This window comes from Pelobates fuscus, chromosome 2, assembly GCF_036172605.1.
Source record: "Pelobates fuscus isolate aPelFus1 chromosome 2, aPelFus1.pri, whole genome shotgun sequence".
Lineage (NCBI taxonomy): Eukaryota > Metazoa > Chordata > Amphibia > Anura > Pelobatidae > Pelobates > Pelobates fuscus.
This window is the reverse complement of record NC_086318.1, coordinates 240,782,906-240,800,424: the sequence shown is the minus strand read 5'-3', so window position 1 is coordinate 240,800,424 and position 17,519 is coordinate 240,782,906. Positions and strand designations below refer to the sequence as shown.

The following is a 17,519-nucleotide window of genomic DNA, read 5'->3' as shown; positions in this document are numbered from 1 at the left end:
TATATATATATATATATATATATACACACACGCACACATATATATATATATATATATATATATATATATATATAGGTATCCAAAAAAACGGAATGCACTCCAGGGTCTTTGTAAAGTAAAATTTAACTTTTAATTCATATACAAAATGAAAAAATATACATCGTTTCGGCTCACATTTGGAGCCTTCTTCAGGATGGCAGATATGACATGACATACATAGCAAACATAATATATACACATAAAAATTAAGTGCTTACCATCCCCAAGTGTGTGTAGAACTGCAACCGCCAAAATGCACGAGAGGAAGGCAGAGTAGATCGTTCAGCCGATACAAAGATCGGGTCTGACGTGGATTGTGTTCCAGCGTTGCTAAGCAACAGCTGGAACCTACTTCTTTGTTGCCGATCAGCTACTCCTGTGTTTAGGGATTCTGAGGACAATTATCCTCAGCCAGCACTGAGAGCTGTGTGCTGGGGGAAGCTTCCTACCACTACTAGCACATATAAATGCAGTAGGGGATTCTGGGGGTGATCATCCTCAGCCAGCCCAAAGTGTTGTACACTGAGACAGCCATTAGTTACACACCAAGTGAGAGTTAGCAAACTAAAACAGACCAGACTTGGTCTCAAAGGAGGTGAAGAATATGCATACTTTAGAAAGGAGATAGTGAGATAGTGAGTTATCTGGTTGATAGCCGTGCGTGTAGTGCTAGGGAAAGCACATATGCAGAGGACAATTCAGCCTAATCTTTAACGTAATGAGCATGTGATAAAAGTATCCATGTCTGCAGACCAAGCATAATGACTAAGTGGATACTTGAAGCTGATAACATTGTATCAGTTCTACAGTTAGCAATGAATTAACTAACATTGGATACATACTTAGGCATTACTATCATAATAAAAAGACTCAGAATAAGGGGAAGAAACAAGAATAGACTGACAGATTACAGAAAAGGATGTCTATTCTTTCAACTCTTATAAGTGTTCACATATCTGTATGATTGAGTAGATAGAGGAAATGTCTTGAATAAATATAGGACATTTCTTAGATGGGAGAGGGCACTAAAGGTGTGCAGAATGTGCACAGAACAATGGAACTCTAAACCCAATGTAGACAAATATACAGGATATACATATGATTATTATTATTATTATTATTATTGCAATTTATATAGCGCCAACAGATTCCGTAGCGCTTTACAATATTATGAGAAGGGATTTAACTATAAATAGGACAATTACAAATAAACTTACAGGAACAATAGGTTGAAGAGGACCCTGCTCGATCGAGCTTACATTCTATAGGAGGTGGGGTGTAAAACACATTAGGACAGGAATTTGCAATCAAATAAGGTGGACTGCCCTTTAGGAGAGGGCAAGAGACAGGTATGTGAGGTAAGGGTTAGTCTTGGAGGCCATATGCTTTCCTAAAGAGATGGGTTTTAAGGCACTTCTTAAAAGATGCAAGACTAGGGGAGAGTCTGATGGCGGTAGGCAGGCTATTCCATAGGAAGGGAGCCGCCCGCGAGAAGTCCTGCAAGCGCGAGTTGGCCGTACGAGTGCGGACAACGGACAGGAGGTGGTCACGGGCAGAGCGGAGAGACCGAGAAGGGACATACCTATGGATCTGTGAGGAGATATAAGAGGGGCTAGAGTTGTTCAGTGCTTTATAGGTGTGAGTTAGTACCTTGAATTGACTCCTATAGCATACAGGAAGCCAATGTAAGGACTGGCAGAGGGGTGAGGTGTGAGAGAAACGACTAGAGAGGAAAATCAGTCTAGCAGCAGCGTTCATTATGGACTGTAGGGGTGCAGTACGGCTTTTGGGAAGACCAATCAGGAGAGGGTTACAGTAATCCATGCGGGAAATTACCAGAGCATGGACAAGCTCCTTGGTAGTATCTGGTGCAAGAAAGGGGTGGATGCGGGCTATGTTTTTAAGATGGAATCTACAGGATTTGGCAACATGCTGGATGTGAGGCTCAAAGGTGAGACCAGAGTCAAGTATGACGCCAAGACAGCGTGCTTGCAAAGATGGACTGATGTTGGTACCACAAACTTGAAGGGAGAGTGAAAGAGGAGGATCAGTATTAGGAGGAGGAAAGACAAGGAGCTCAGTTTTTGAGAGATTGAGTTTCAGAAAGCGGGAGGACATCCAGTCAGAGATGGAAGAAAGGCAAGCAGTGACACGTTGCAGGACGGCAGGGGAGAGGTCCGGGAAGGAGAGATATAGCTGGGTGTCATCAGCGTACAGGTGGTAGTGGAATCCAAAAGAGGTAATAAGTTTGCCAAGAGAGGCAGTATAAAGAGAAAATAGAAGGGGACCAAGGACGGAGCCTTGGGGGACTCCAACCGAGACAGGGCGAGGGGAGGAGGTATCATTAGAAAAGGAGACACTGAATGAGCGTTGGGAGAGATAAGAGGAAAACCACGAGAGGACAGAGTCACAGAGACCAAGCGATTGAAGAGTTTGAAGAAGGAGAGCATGATCAACGGTGTCAAAGGCCGCTGAGAGGTCAAGAAGAATTAGTATGGAGTAGTGGCCTTTGGATTTAGCTGCGATTAGGTCGTTAGTGACTTTGATAAGGGCAGTCTCTGTAGAGTGGAGAGGGCGGAAGCCAGATTGAAGGGGGTCAAGGAGAGAGTTGGAATTGAGGAAATGAGACACACGGGTAAAGACAAGCCTTTCCAGAAGCTTTGAGGAAAAAGGGAGCAGGGATATGGGACGGTAGTTAGAGAGGGTGGATGAGTCGAGGGATGTTTTTTTTAGTATAGGTACTACAGTGGCATGTTTAAGGTCAGCAGGGACGATGCCAGAAGAGAGCGAGCAGTTGAAGATGTGTGTTAGAGAAGGCACGAGACAAGTGGAGAGAGATCTGATAAGGTGAGATGGGACAGGATCGAGCGGGCAAGTGGTGGGGCGAGAGGAGCAAAGAAGAGCAGCCACCTCTTGGTCAGTAGCTGGGGAGAATGTCTGAAGGGTAGGAAAGGCATGATCTATGTGTGATTGAGAAACAGAAAGGCAAGGAGGGGAGAATTATTTCCTTAGCTGTTCAATCTTGTCAGTGAAGTAACATGCAAAGTTATCAGAAGTAAGGTTAGTTTTGGGGGTGGCCACAGCAGGGCGAAGAAGAGAATTAAAGGTGTCAAAGAGACGCCTGGGGTTGCGGGAACATGAACTAATGAGAGAGGAAAAATAGGACTGTTTGGCAAGGGCAAGGGCTGCACTGTATGAACACAATATGAATCTATAATGGAGAAAATCTGATTGGGTACGAGACTTCCTCCAGGAGCGTTCAGCACAACGGGAGCATCTTTGCAGGTAGCGCGTTGATTTAGTATGCCATGGTTGGGGGCGAGTCCTCCTTGAGGTGCTTGTTTGGAGTGGCGCTGCAGTGTTCAAGGCAGATGTAAGAGTAGAGTTATATATGGAGATGGCCAGTGAAGGACAGGAGAGGGAAGGGATGGACAGCAGTTGTGAATCAATGTCAGCTGACAACTGTTGGAGATCCAGAGAATTAAGGTCCCTCCTGAGTTGAGGGGGGTTAGGCTGAGGTTGTTGGATGAGGGGGTATGCAAGAGCAAATGATAAGAGGTGGTGATCAGAGAGTGGATATGGAGTGTTGCAGATATTAGTTACTGTACATGCATAAGTGAAGATTAGGTCAAGGGTATTGCCAGCTACATGGGTGGGAGAATTTGCCCACTGCGATAGCCCGAGGGAGGAAGTCATTGAAAGTAGTTTAGTGGCTGCAGAGGTCAAAGGTGGGTTTATGGGAATATTGAAGTCCCCGAGAATTAGGGATGGAATGTTAGAAGAGAGGAAATAGGGTAGCCAGGCAGCAAAGTGGTCAAGGAAGAGAAGAGGGGAACCAGGGGGACGGTAAATAACAGCAATGTTAGCGGAGAAGGGTTTGAAAAGGCGAATTGAGTGTATTTCAAATGACGGGAAAGAGAGGGAAGGGGGTGTGGGAAGAGGTTTAAAAGAGCAGTGAGGGGAGAGGAGAAACCCAACACCACCACCTTTACATTCAGAGTTTCTTGGGTTGTGGGTAAGTTGGAGACCACCGAATGACAAAGATGCAGGGGTGGCAGTGTCAGAGGGGGAGAGCCAGGTTTCTGTTAAGGCTAGTAAATCTATTGAACGAGAGATAAAGAAGTCATGGACAGCAGTGGATTTAGTTATATTGCAAACAGAGCGTGCGTTCCAGAGGGCAGTATTGAAGGAGGATCTAGAGGAACATGAGATGGGTATGAGATTAGTGTGGGTCCTTGGGTTAGTATGTGCTGTGTTTGTTGAGAGGGGACCGGGGTTTGGAGATACATCACCAGCTGCTAGGAGCAGAAGGATAGAAAGGAAGTGAAGGTGGGAGTAGGATTTGAAAGATTTGTAGGAGGGTATGTATGTAGAGGATTTGGGAGGAGTTGGTGGAGATAGGCTGGAAAGGTATGTGTAGAGTGCATGGGATGAATAGAGAGGGGAGGGGAGTAAGGTGGAAGTAATGAGGATTGTGTTGCCAGGGACAGGTGAGTGAAAGGATAGGGATATTTTAGTGATCAGAGACGTTAGTGTTAAAGTGAAAAATAGAAGGGAGAACATTAGAAAAAATGTGTATTATATAGATATGTAGATCATATATACAAACACACACAAATATCAATGAGTGTTTAAACCAGTGTAAGTATGCAGTGTGTTAAATGAATTCAGGTGAGGAGAGGTTTGGTAACTTGATTGGTGTGTTAAGGAAACCAGCTGATGTGCACTATCTATAAGTAAGTTGTTGACCATGGGGTGGGATGGTGTGGGGAGGGTAGGGTGGGCAATCTTCCAGAGATGATACCTCTGCTCAGAAGATTTTGCAGGACTTGATGACCAAGAGCAAATATATGTGCAATAAATATTGTGATAAACATGTATTTACAACTAAATGTATTAAAGGGATAAGACAGAATACATTATGCATTTAAAATATTTAGTCACCACAGTGTTGGAAACCCGTTATATTAAAAGGAACAAATAAGCATATGTTCAAACTCTGATGTCTTTAAAGGGACATGGCAAATTCAATTAGATTAAATCTCACATTAAGTCCTATGGACCCTACTAATTTGGAAGTCTGTTATATTTAAACAAACATTGCAAAATACATTTTCTCATTGAGTCCTTTAGGCCAAACTGTATCAAGGGTTCTTATCCAAAAAGTCTCTCTTTGTAGGAGTAGGATCTTATGATCTCCACCACGGTGTAGAGGGGGTATGTGGTCAATCGCCATAAGTTTATGTGATGTCAAAGGATGCCCCAACATTAGGAAATGTTTCGCCACAGGGAGTTCGGCTTTGTTGTCTTGATAAGCAGTTCTAATACTGGACCGATGATTCCTTATTCTTTCTCTTAAAGGCAAATCAGTTTTTCCTATATAGGAAAGTCCGCAGGGGCATTGTAGTTTATAGATAACATAATCTGATGTACATGTTAGTCTATGTCGTATTTTAAATATTTTGCCGCTGTGTGGGTGTGAGAAAGTTTTACTGGGAGTCATGTGGCAGCAGGTAACACAACCCAGGCATCTGTAGCACCCTGGATTGGCTGTCAGTTGTTTGGTCGAATAACATTGCACTGGGTCGGATTTTACTAGAAGATCTCTGAGATTTCTTCCCCGTCGGAAACACATCATTGGGGGGTTGAGATATTCCTTGGGTAGAGTAGAAGCATTGGATAAGATTCACCAATTGGATGTTACAGAGGCTTTAATTCTAGGTGATACCGTGGTATATGTGGTGGGAAAAAAACATCCTGTCGTGCTTTCTTTCCAGTGTTTCTGTTGTGCTGTAACATCTGTCCCATGCTTATTGTAATACAAGGTCTTTGTAGCCTCGATCCTTAAATTTGTTCCACATCTCCCCCATTTGTTGTCGAGCAGTTACTGGATCTGAGTTGTTCCTCATTACCCGTAGGAATTGTGAGTATGGGAGGGATGCCTTGAGATGTTGTGGGTGGAAGCTTTCTGCATGCAGCAATGTGTTCCTATCTGTAGGTTTCATATATAGACTGTACGTCAATTTATGATCCATAATTTGTATACGTACGTCGCGAAAGTCCACACATTCCATGTCAGTGGTGATGGAAGTTGAATTGGTGTGTTCATAGAGTTGATTTGTTCAATAATCTCATTGATAGAATTGGCATCTCCCTTCCAAATGATCAGCATGTCATCAATGAAGCGACGGTATAGGATGATATTCTCAGCATGTGAGGTTAAAATGTATTGACACTCAAAACAATACATATATCCATTGGCATAATTTGGTGCCATGGCTGCTCCCATGGATGTGCCTGAGATTTGTTGGAACCATTTCTGTTCAAATCTAAAGTAGTTCAAATTCAGTACTGACTGGAGTAGTTCAAGTGTAGACTCAATCTGCGGTCCTGTGTATGTTGTTGATTCGTTTAAAATGCATCGCATTGCATCAATGCCACCTTGATGAGGTATAGCAGTATATAGGCTTTTTACATCACATGTAACAAGGTTAAAGGTGCCTGTTGGTAGCATGGTGTGATCGAGAAGGTACAGTAGTTCCGGTGTGTCTTTCACTGTTGTAGGAAGAGCTTCAATCGTAGTTTTAAAGAGGAAGTCCAGCCATTTGGCTACCGGTTCAAGGACTCACCCAATAGCAGAAACAATTGGACGACCCGGTGGGTCTTGAAGACTCTTATGGACCTTGGTAAAGTGTAAAGGACTGGTGTTCTGGGGTGTTCTTGAATCAGGAATTGTCTGAGATCTGTAGAAATGAACCCAGCTTCATGTCCACGTTGTACCATATTGAATATTTTGTTCATTATTTGGGTGGTGGGATCAGCTTGCAATACTGTATACGTCTTGGCATCCTCCAACTGTGATAGAATTTCCTTCCTGTAGTCTGTATAGTTGAGGAGCACAATTCCACCTCCTTTATCAGCTGGTCTGATAATTATGTTTTTGTCATTGGCTAGGGATTGATTGATTTCTCTCTCTTTTTTTGAGATATTAGAATAATGATATGGTTTTGATTCGATAAGTCTATTTGTTTCTTGTTGCACACTCCTCAAGAATGTTTTGATTAAAGCGTTGGATGTGCCCGGATCAAACTTGCTTTTAGCTTTGAATTGATTCGGCATCATTTCAGAGTTCTGGGTAGTTCCTTTGAAAAAATCTTTTAATCTTAGTCCTGCCAAATTTTTGTAGTTCATCTTCATTATTAAAAGAATTAGGGTAGTTGGTAGGTACATAAGAGAGACCTTTCATCAGTAGTTGTTCTTCCTCTCGCTTCAGGTGTCTTGATGATAAATTAAAGATAGGTATCATCTTTGCTGTCTCGGAGGTTTGTACTTTACTTCAGTGGGATCTGCCCTTCTGGCTCTGCCTGGTGTTATACCTTCTGCCTCTCGTCTTGTGGTTAACCTCGTATGGACCCTGGAATCGGCCTCTGTGTCCCTGTCTAAAAAAGGCTGTGTTGTACCAGGTTCACTAGAATACTGTTCAGACTCAGATGTGGATTCTCCTGACGTGCGATCGATTGTGAATTGCCTTGGTTTTCTAATTGGTCTTCTGCGTCGTGTAAATCGAGGTCTGTCTGTTTGACCACTTAACCATTTGTAGATTCTATGTTCTTTATAGTCACTTTCCACAATTTCTTGCTTCTCTCGTTTAAACCGGACCAAATCTGTTTTATATGCTTTAACATTCTACATTTAACATATCCCCGTCTGGTAATTGTAGTTGTAATTCTCTTATTTACAATGATAATGATAATGTTACAGTTATATAGGATTTACAGATACGTAATGCATGTTTTTACTAGTCAGTTTGCAGTGATTTATTATTTTCTTTTTAACTACCTATAGCCAATGACCCGATATTCATAGAACTCAGCTCTGTGTGATGGAGTTACTAAGAAATATATTGGGTAGATAACCATACTAAGCTTAATTTTGATATTAATATTTATTGTCCAGTCCCTCTAAGATATCTTCTTCCCTTTAAATAAGTCTAGCCTCCCTATCTCATAGTAGACTTTTGTCCATTTTTATAATGGAATAAAGGCAACTTTACTTTATTTCATGGATTATTCCTATGTCTAGGTATGTCTTTTTCACTTTTCACACATACACCTATACGGAACTATTCTACAACAATTGTGTTGTTGATGGGTCCCATATACGAGTGCACTGTTAATTTTACTATCTATTGTTAAAACCTTTTTACTTTTTTTATAACAAAGTCCTGTGAGTGCCTACTCCTTTCCAATACACATACACACACACACATATATATATATATATATATATATATATATATATATATATATACATATATAAAAGTAAGACTGTACCTTGCACTCAGGCCCCAAAATAACCAAACCGGGTGCAGCACCAGGGCTTGAACATCCAAATAGAAAAATAGTTGGTTGCACTCTTGGATTTCCATAAAATATAACTTTTATTCCAATGGTTTAAAACAGATCAACGTTTCAGTCCATCTTGTGGACTTCCATCAGGATCACACATACATGTTAAAAACATATCATACATATGTGTATGAAAACCTGCGTCCTGCCGGATCGTTTGCGCATTTGCGTGAATAGATGGCATATAGGGATGTTCATTCGGACAAACCAGTAGCCAAACACTTCTTGGATCTAAAGCACACTTTGGCCACATTAAAGGTTGTAGCGATTGATCACATCCTGCCACCAAGGAGAGGTGCTGACCGGGGGAGGATCCTTCTTAATAAAGAAGCATTTTGGATACACAAATTAGATACTGTGTCCCCTAGAGGGTTAAATGAATCCTTGTCGCTACAGTCTTTTGTGTGATGTTGTAATATTTGCTTCAGCCCTAACTTGTATATAATTTATTTTTAATGTAAGTAGTTATGAGTAGTGTTCTTTATTTTTATTTTATTTAACATTGTAGTATGAGTAGTTCTCTCTAAGGGTATTTGCTATATAATATTGGTGTATAGCAACCACTATATGAGCACCTATAATCAATAGCTTGTGTATAGTAATTATAGTGATGTGACAGATTTAACCCAGTACCTCTAACTTAGCAATGTTTATGTATGTATTTTAGAACTAGATGACATTATGGATAATGTGGTTCTCTTTGGCACTGTGGGGATATTTATGGGATAATAATAGTAAACAGTTGAGAATTGCCCACTATTTCAATTCTCAGATTCCCAAAGATCGTTATTGTATAAGTGAAATGTATTCCATATAAATAAAATCACAATTTGTTATAAAAATAGATACAATTTATTGTGACAAATTAAATAATAATAATATGTAACATGCGTGATAATAATCAATGAATATTCAGTATAACATGAGTATGCAATTCAAATGGTAATGTAAAAACATCTCCCAATGGCTAACACAGTCAATTGTCAAGACAATGATTTATGATGGGCTTCACAGAGAAACGAAAGTGAAACTTACACACACAGAGCTTGCAGCTTAAGGCCATAAAACTTTAGCTGACAGTTAGAATAACCCTTTCAATGCTGGCTAGACCTCCTCGGTAATTAAGACCTATTATCATGTAATTTTAAATAAAACAACATTTAAACCAGCTCATTAGTCATTTCCTGGAACCATCCAACAAGAGCAATCTACCATGTTCTATAAGCAGAATTTTAACTTGCCTTAACAGATATTTTATCTTATTTTAGAGCCAATCAAAACACTTGGATAAATATCACGATATGCTAACATGTGATATGTCACATTAATACATATAATTATTCATTTCTATCTGCAGAATAGAATGGTTATAACTATGTACTTCTTATTTAACTAAGATTTCTAAATATCGAAATCTGATCGTGATTTATCCAGTCATATATCATGCTATTAGAAAATTTTAATTAATTAAGATTAATTAAATGAAACCAGTATAATTACCAGTTGAGTAGACATTCTCATCAGATATTCTCAGGTAGCCAAGTGTCAAGGAATGTTTTTTTCTCGCTCTGACTCTGCTTTTCTTTCTTAGCCTGCTTCCGACTCTTTGACTTTTTCCCCCGACTGCTCACTCCTTTGCTTCCTCTGCATACCTCTCTCTTCCCTTTGTCTTAACTTTTTTTAAAGGGAAAATTCACTAGGTGATAGACCAATAGAAAACTGGAGGTGTGGTTACCTTCCAGATAGCAATTTAAGTATTTGGTCTATAGAGGGCAGTCTCGTCCCACTAAACATTCCTATCCAGGAAAGAGTTAACTTTTCCTGGTGGCTATTTTGATGTCATTTACCTTATCTTTATGGTTGTCTATAACTTTAAAAGTAAAAGTTTACTGTCAGTTCAAAGAGTTTTTTAGGCTTTCTTCAGACTATGTGTCTCCAATTCCTGCTGTAATTTCTAATATGACAGTTCGTAAACTAAGTTTCACCTTTCTCTTACAATGGGAATCTTATACAATATCGAAAGTAAAATGTAATTATTTAATCTTCTCTGTCACAAATGTCTGGGTTTAGAATTAATTATATTCCATTAGCATTTAGACAGTCTGTCCATCCCCGTTCTCATCTCTTATCAATTTGGTTTGTATATACTAAGCATTCCTTTAGCTCTGGCAAAGTGATTAGTTTTAGAGAAGGGATAGAAATCTTGTGTCTTTTGTTAGCTTGAAGATAACAAAATGGAGTCTGCTCTGTTCAGAATGATTCAGGCAATATACACTTTAATTTCTATCATAGCACAAAATGTCTGCCGATATAAATACCCTGACAGCACTTTATTCTTATGCACTGTCTATCACTTTAAAACTTGGCACTTAGCACTTTTCTGCATGTTTGCACTTTTTAATATATTGGCACTTTAGACTGCCACTTTACTTCCTAGCACCTTAAATATTGGCATTTCACTATAATTCCATCCATAGTAACATTATGCTTGTGTTTGCTTTATGTACTATGGACATTAGTGTTTTGTAACATTACAGTTCACTATCAATTGTACATTTACTTTATTATTTATTATTTTTTATTCGTTCACCATCATCTCTGGGACGTTATGTCACCTTCCTACATGAGCTGCTTTGTATTACAGCTCTATTTACACGTTTGTGGTCACTTACGGTGCCATGGCGACCTGTTCCTAGTTTCCCACATCGCCATGGCAACGACGCTAGCCTCACACGATTACGTCACGAAAATGGGCGGAGCTAATCACGCACATGCGCAAACGATCCGGCAGGACACCGGTTTTCATACACAGCACTTGGGGTGACTTACATTTCATTAATTGCATCTCTTATATATATGATATGTTTTTAACATGTATGTGTGATCCTGATGGAAGTCAACAAGATGGACTGAAACGTTGATCTGTTTTAAACCATTGGAATAAAAGTTATATTTTATGAAAATCCGAGAGTGCAACCAACTATTTTTCTATTTATATATATATATGACAACGCAGGCAGAAAGTCCAGAGAATTTATTTTGCAAGCCCTATATTTAACCCTGTAACTTTTAAAGACACCATGAAACCAGTACATGTGGGGTACTGTTGTACTCAAAAGACGTTGTTGAACACTAATATGACTAATTAAAAACAGTAAAACCTATCGCAACAATGGTATCAACATTAAACATACAGTTAGTGTGTGAAAAATGCAAAAAACAAATATGAAAGCTAACTTTGGCCAGGGTTTGTGACTACGTGTCTACTAAAAAAACTTTACATAACCCATATAGAATACCCTTGCTTGTCTACTTTTGTAAATTGTATGCCATGATAAAGGTAATTCTCATTCCTGGGATGCCATATGATCTCAAAAGCAACATAGCCCCACAAACCAATCTGGAAATGGGCAAGCCCTATATTGACCCTGTAACCATAAAACGTATACATGGGGGTACTGTTGTACTTGTGAGACATCTCTGAATACAAATATGCGTATTTTATTGCATTAAAAGCTAACAGTATTATGACATTCATAGTTAAAATGCCATGCAGAACTAAAAATCTAAAAAAGTCATTTTTAGATTTTATTAATGTTAAATTATATTTCATATATAACTATTTGATGTGAAATGCAATCCCTGTTTCTCCTGAACAAAAAGTGTGGGTAAATTATGGTTAAACAGACATAGTTAAATTCCAGGTTTTATTTTGATTTTGTTTTGATCAGAACGTGTTTAGCTGCTTCTATCCTTGGGAGGTTAATTAGAACCTATTTTGGTAAAAACATCACATACACTTTAATTAGAACTTATATTTTGATAAATAAAACATGTGATTAGGGCATTTCTCAGATGCAAATATGATTATGAAATTGCACACAAAACTCAAGTAAAAATACAGTACAAAACTGGCTAAAAACCTGAATGCAATAGCACAGTATACAAAGTAGCAACTGAATATCTTCTGTACATTATAAACAATATTCTCAATTTCAAACAGATTGGGTACACAGTAATTAAGCAACAATAACAGCAAAGTGGCTCAAATTGCCTAAACAGTGAAAACCATGGTTGGCAGCATTTAGGTAGTGTAATGCAAATGGAATAAGTATTTAAACCCCCAAAAGAGATATTGTAAAAGGCAATCGATAAGACCAGAGGACAAAAATGCTGGCAATTAATAAAAATATCCAGAGTCCATAAAACAAGCATATATAAGGGCAAGTGACAGTAACCCCTTAAGAACACAGCTTGTCTTACCCTTAAGGACACAAGACATTTTTGTATTGTTTGCTGTTTGAGTTCAAACGCAATTTGCATCTGTCATTTATTGTACCAAGACATATTATATACAATTTTTAGAGGGCAAAAACTGCTTTAACTCGATGTCACATATACATAGATAAATTCTCATTATTATAAAAAAGAGACAAAAAATTGTGAAAAACAAAACAAAAAATGAATTCACAGCTTGGCAATAATAGCGTGTGCATAATATGTCCAGCTTAGGAAAAGTAATTCAAAATAAATTAATTTATGTGTCTTGATTTATAGAGTACATTATACCTATAGGATTTCAGCTTATTTTGAAACTTATAAGTCACAAAATACAAGGACTGAAATAACATTTCAATGTGAAACTATTTTAGAAGTTGGTATGTTTGTCTTGTAGGTTTAGTAGCCATCACAAAAAAAAATTGCCACACAAAAGTATATATTTATATAAAATAGGAATCAAGGTTATTTTGACACTTTTTATGTAGCCATTTTATCACCAATCTCTACTAAATATTGGAGTAAAATTTTGTTTTTTCTTTTTTTTGGGCATATACACATATAACAAGTTTTTTTGTAATGTGGAAGCTTATTGAGCAGGGCCCTCCACCTCTCTGTTCCTGTACGGCCTATTGTCTGGTTAAAATAACATGTCTGTTAGTCCACCCATTGTGCAGCACTACGGAATGTGATGGCGCTATATAAATAATAAAATAATAAAATAATAATGTGTATTTCATAAAGCTGGCATGTGCTTTTCCTGTACAGATTGTGTTCAGCTACATTTGCTGAGTATAACGATACCTCCATTGTATGCCTTTGGCACTATTCTGTGAAGCTACTATGCCATATAAGAGACAAGGCTATTTTAATTTCTATAGTTAGAATTTACACAGGTGGATTTGATGTGCCGGTGTCTCATTTTAAAGTATTATAGCAGTTTGACTCTTCAAATAACCCCACAAAGGGCTTCCAATTGACAAAAGCAGACACCCCAGGGTATCTTATATGGCATATATTGTGCCTTAACTTGCCACAATTTTTTCACCAATTTATGTCAATGTTTGTGGTGAGGGTACAAAAATATCTTTTTTTTTTTTTAGCTCAGAAATGTGTTTTTTTTTTATTCTTTATTTTTGTTTTTGCATGAAAGTACAGTCTGGCCAGCTGCGCCATGATAGCTACAGCCAGCCGTTCATTAATATAGAAAATTTTCTCCATACTTACCGTAATTTTCTTTTCCTGGCTATAATTCATGGCAGCATCACTAATGGGTTAGCTCCGCCCCTAACAAGAACAGGACAGGAAACAATTAATCAATTAATCACCCAGACTATAGGTATAAAAGGTCCCTCCTCCTTCTAACCCACAGTCTAGTATAAAGCTAAAAAATCATTTGGGAGGGTTGCTGATGCTGCCATGAATTATAGCCAGGAAAAGAAAATTACGGTAAGTATGGAGAAAATTTTCTATATTCCTGGCCATTCATGGCAGCATCACTAATGGGTAATACCCAAGCTCCGTAATTAAGGGAGGGTGAATAAAAAAACGAGACTCCAATATTATGCTGCAAGGAGATGTAATCACAAGAGTGTCACTGAGGACAAAACCCCTCTACCTGAAGGCTGATGAGGAAGAGACCACCTCCAGTTTGTAATGTTTGATGAAGGTTATAGGTGACGACCAGATGGCTGCCCTGCACATGTCGTCAGCAGGAACCTCTGCCCAATTAGCCCAGGCGGTGGTCAATGCTCTCGCATAACGGGTCTTTATCTTTTCCGGAGTAGATAGATTTGAGTTTATATGCCATTTTTATGGTATTAGAAAACCCAACGCCTTAAAGTAGCCGTAGAGGCCACCTCCACTAGTCTGTATCCTGACGGGATAATAAACAATAGCTGCGATTTTCTAATTCTGATTGAGACCTCTATATATTTCATTACACATTCTCTCACATCCAACTGATGGAGTTTAACTTCTTCCGCAGAAGAGGGGTTTTGGTAAAAAGATGGTAGAACCACTTCTAGAGCCAAGCGAAAACTAGAAACCAACTTAGGTAGGAATTCCATTCTAGGTCTTAGGATAATTCTATCATTGAAAACCTGAACGTGATTTGGATCACTGGAGAAGGCTTGAATTTCAGATATTCTTTTTGCTGTAGTGATCGCCACCAAGAACAAGGTCTTGTATGTCAGATTAATAATACCCAACTCATCCAACGGAGCAAAGGGGGTTTCTGACAAAACATCCAGTACTACAGGAAGATCCCAAGGAGGAGCTTAGTTTCTAGATGGAGGTCTTATGCGTATAGCTGCCTTAAAGAACCTCGCAATGATAGGGTCTAATGCCCAGGAGGTGTTCACACAGGGCCGATAGAGCTGATGACTGCACTTTCAGAGTGCTCCAGCTTAGGCCTTTTTCTAGACCTTCGTTTAGAGATTCAAGAATATCTATTTCCGAAGGCTGTAGGAAATTCTTGGATTTCCTTTCTGCGCATAATTGAAACAAATCCCATATCCTGTGGTAACAAGCAGAGGTGGAATTTATCCTGTATTTTAGCAGTGTATTCTCCACCGGCTCTGGTACTCCTTGCTCTAAAAGTCTCTGCTTTTCAAGAGCCAAGCCGCCAATTTCCATTGGCTTGGATTGGGATGCATCGCTGGACCTTGTATTAACAGATCCATTCTTGGAGGAAGAGGCCATGGAGGACCCAAACACATTTTGTTCAAGAGTGTGAACCACTGTCTTCTCGGCCAACTCGGAAGTATAGCGATCACCGTCTTTATTCCCTTCCGAATTTTTCTCAACAATCTGTGAATCATAGGCAGGGGAGGGAATGCATACCCCAGATCAAAGTCCCAAGGACAGGAAAAGGCATCTTGTCCTGCTGATTGATATTCTGCCTTGAGAAAAAAAAATTTTCGGGACTTGAGCATTCCGATATGAAGCCATCAAATCGACCTGGGGTGTGCCCCACCTTGACGCTCTCTTCTGAAATACCTCTGGGTTTAATTGCCATTCTCCTGATAGAACTTTCTTTCTGCTCAGATAGTCTGCCAGAACATTTTCTTTCCCTGGAAGATATACTGCTTTCAGGCCCTGTAGCATGTCTTGAGCAAATTCCATCAATGGAAATATTTCTCATAATAGAGCCTTGCTTTTTGTTCCGCCTTGTTTGTTTACATGTGAGGCCACTGCCTTGTTGTCTGTTTGGATTCTCACCCAATTCGTTATTGCTTGCCGAAAGCTTTGTAGGGCATATAATATTGCTCTAATTTCTTTAGGTTTTAGTGCAACTTGCTTCTCTCTGTGTCCATGAACCTTGAATCCCATCATTTTCCTTGTAGACTTGCGTCTGTAGAACTATTATCCATGTTGGATCCTCCAGGGGAAATCCCATGGATAGGTTCCTGGTTTTCTCCCATCAAGTCAGGTCGTCAATTGTGTTTTGAGAAATAGGAATATTTCGATCACAGTCGTCCTCATGTATTGAATTCTTTTAGAAACTGCAACTGGATGGGACGCATCTTCCACTGGGCCCATTTCTTAATTTCTTCATCCACAGACAAATTCACTTGACCGATTACCGTATCTATGGCAGTCCCCAGGAATATAATATTCTGAGAGGGAACCATCATACTTTTCTCCATGTTCAGATTCCAACCATGGTTCACGAGGCTATTTATGACCCTCTGGTTGTGGAGTGCTACTGTCTGGTTGGATGTACCTATAATCAGAAATTCGATTGACGTCATCCGATCCACCACACTGGTGTTTGGCAATTTCTTCAAGTTCAGGATAAGTCTCCACTTCTTTTGTGGTATTGGGGCTAAAAAAAAACTGAATAATTGTGCCCCCTCTTCTGTTCTCTTTTTGGAACGTATTCTATTACATGATCTTTTAGGAGTTTTGCGATGCAATCCTTCATAGCTTCTCTTTTGCTCCTTGCTACCCGAGACTAGGTAAACACATCCTTTATTGGAATGGTCTCGAATTCTAACCTGTATCCTTCTTTTAAAGTATAAGCATACTTACAAAGTAAGACTAGATTGAGATAGAATGGCGCCAAGCAAGCTAGCTTACGGTACCTGAGGTTCCTAGTTGGTCTCCCATACAAGTACTAACCAGGCCCGAGTCTGGATGGCTTTCGAGATCTGACGAGATCAGGCATTTTCAGACTGGTATGGCCGTAAGTACTGGTATGGCCATAGGCTCCTTAGTGGTGTCACGGTTCTCACCGTGACATCCAGACGCCCAGATGAGGTCACCCCAAGAGTGCCCAGCAGGGGATTGAACCTGGTTACTTTGTAGTCCTGGGGCTGCTATATGCCTCTGAGCCACCATACAGCTCTTGCCAATATTGAAAGGACCCCGGCGCCTGTCACACTTCTGACCTGGACAGGATAAAATAGATGCAGTCTTCCTCCTGTAAATCCTGGCTGGGCCGGCACACGTTCAGAAGTTTACACCCTGTCTTGCTACTCTTCCTCTGGAAGATTGTTGCTGAGTGTTTCTCCAATTTGGTCTGGCATATTCTTTCCCAGGATTATATCTCCTGCTTTCTTGAAAGGCACGGTTTTATATCGCCTATCTTCCCATGTTGTAGAACCGTATTTTCTGACTTTAGGAAGAAAGCTTTTCTCCCATCTTTAGCCTTATGTATAGCTTCATCCAACACCTTCCCAAATAGGAGATCACCTTGAAACGGAAGGCACACAGGGACGCTTTTGAGGTGTAGTATGCTCCCCAGGAGTGTAGCCATAATGCTCTCCTTGCTGTTATAGAGAGGCCCAT

General features: G+C 39.6%; 1 pseudogene; it reads right to left on the bottom strand.

Moving 5' to 3' along the window:
* Positions 1-16,801: 16,801 nt before the first annotated feature.
* Positions 16,802-16,920, bottom strand: LOC134597383 (5S ribosomal RNA; annotated as a pseudogene).
* Positions 16,921-17,519: the final 599 nt, after the last annotated feature.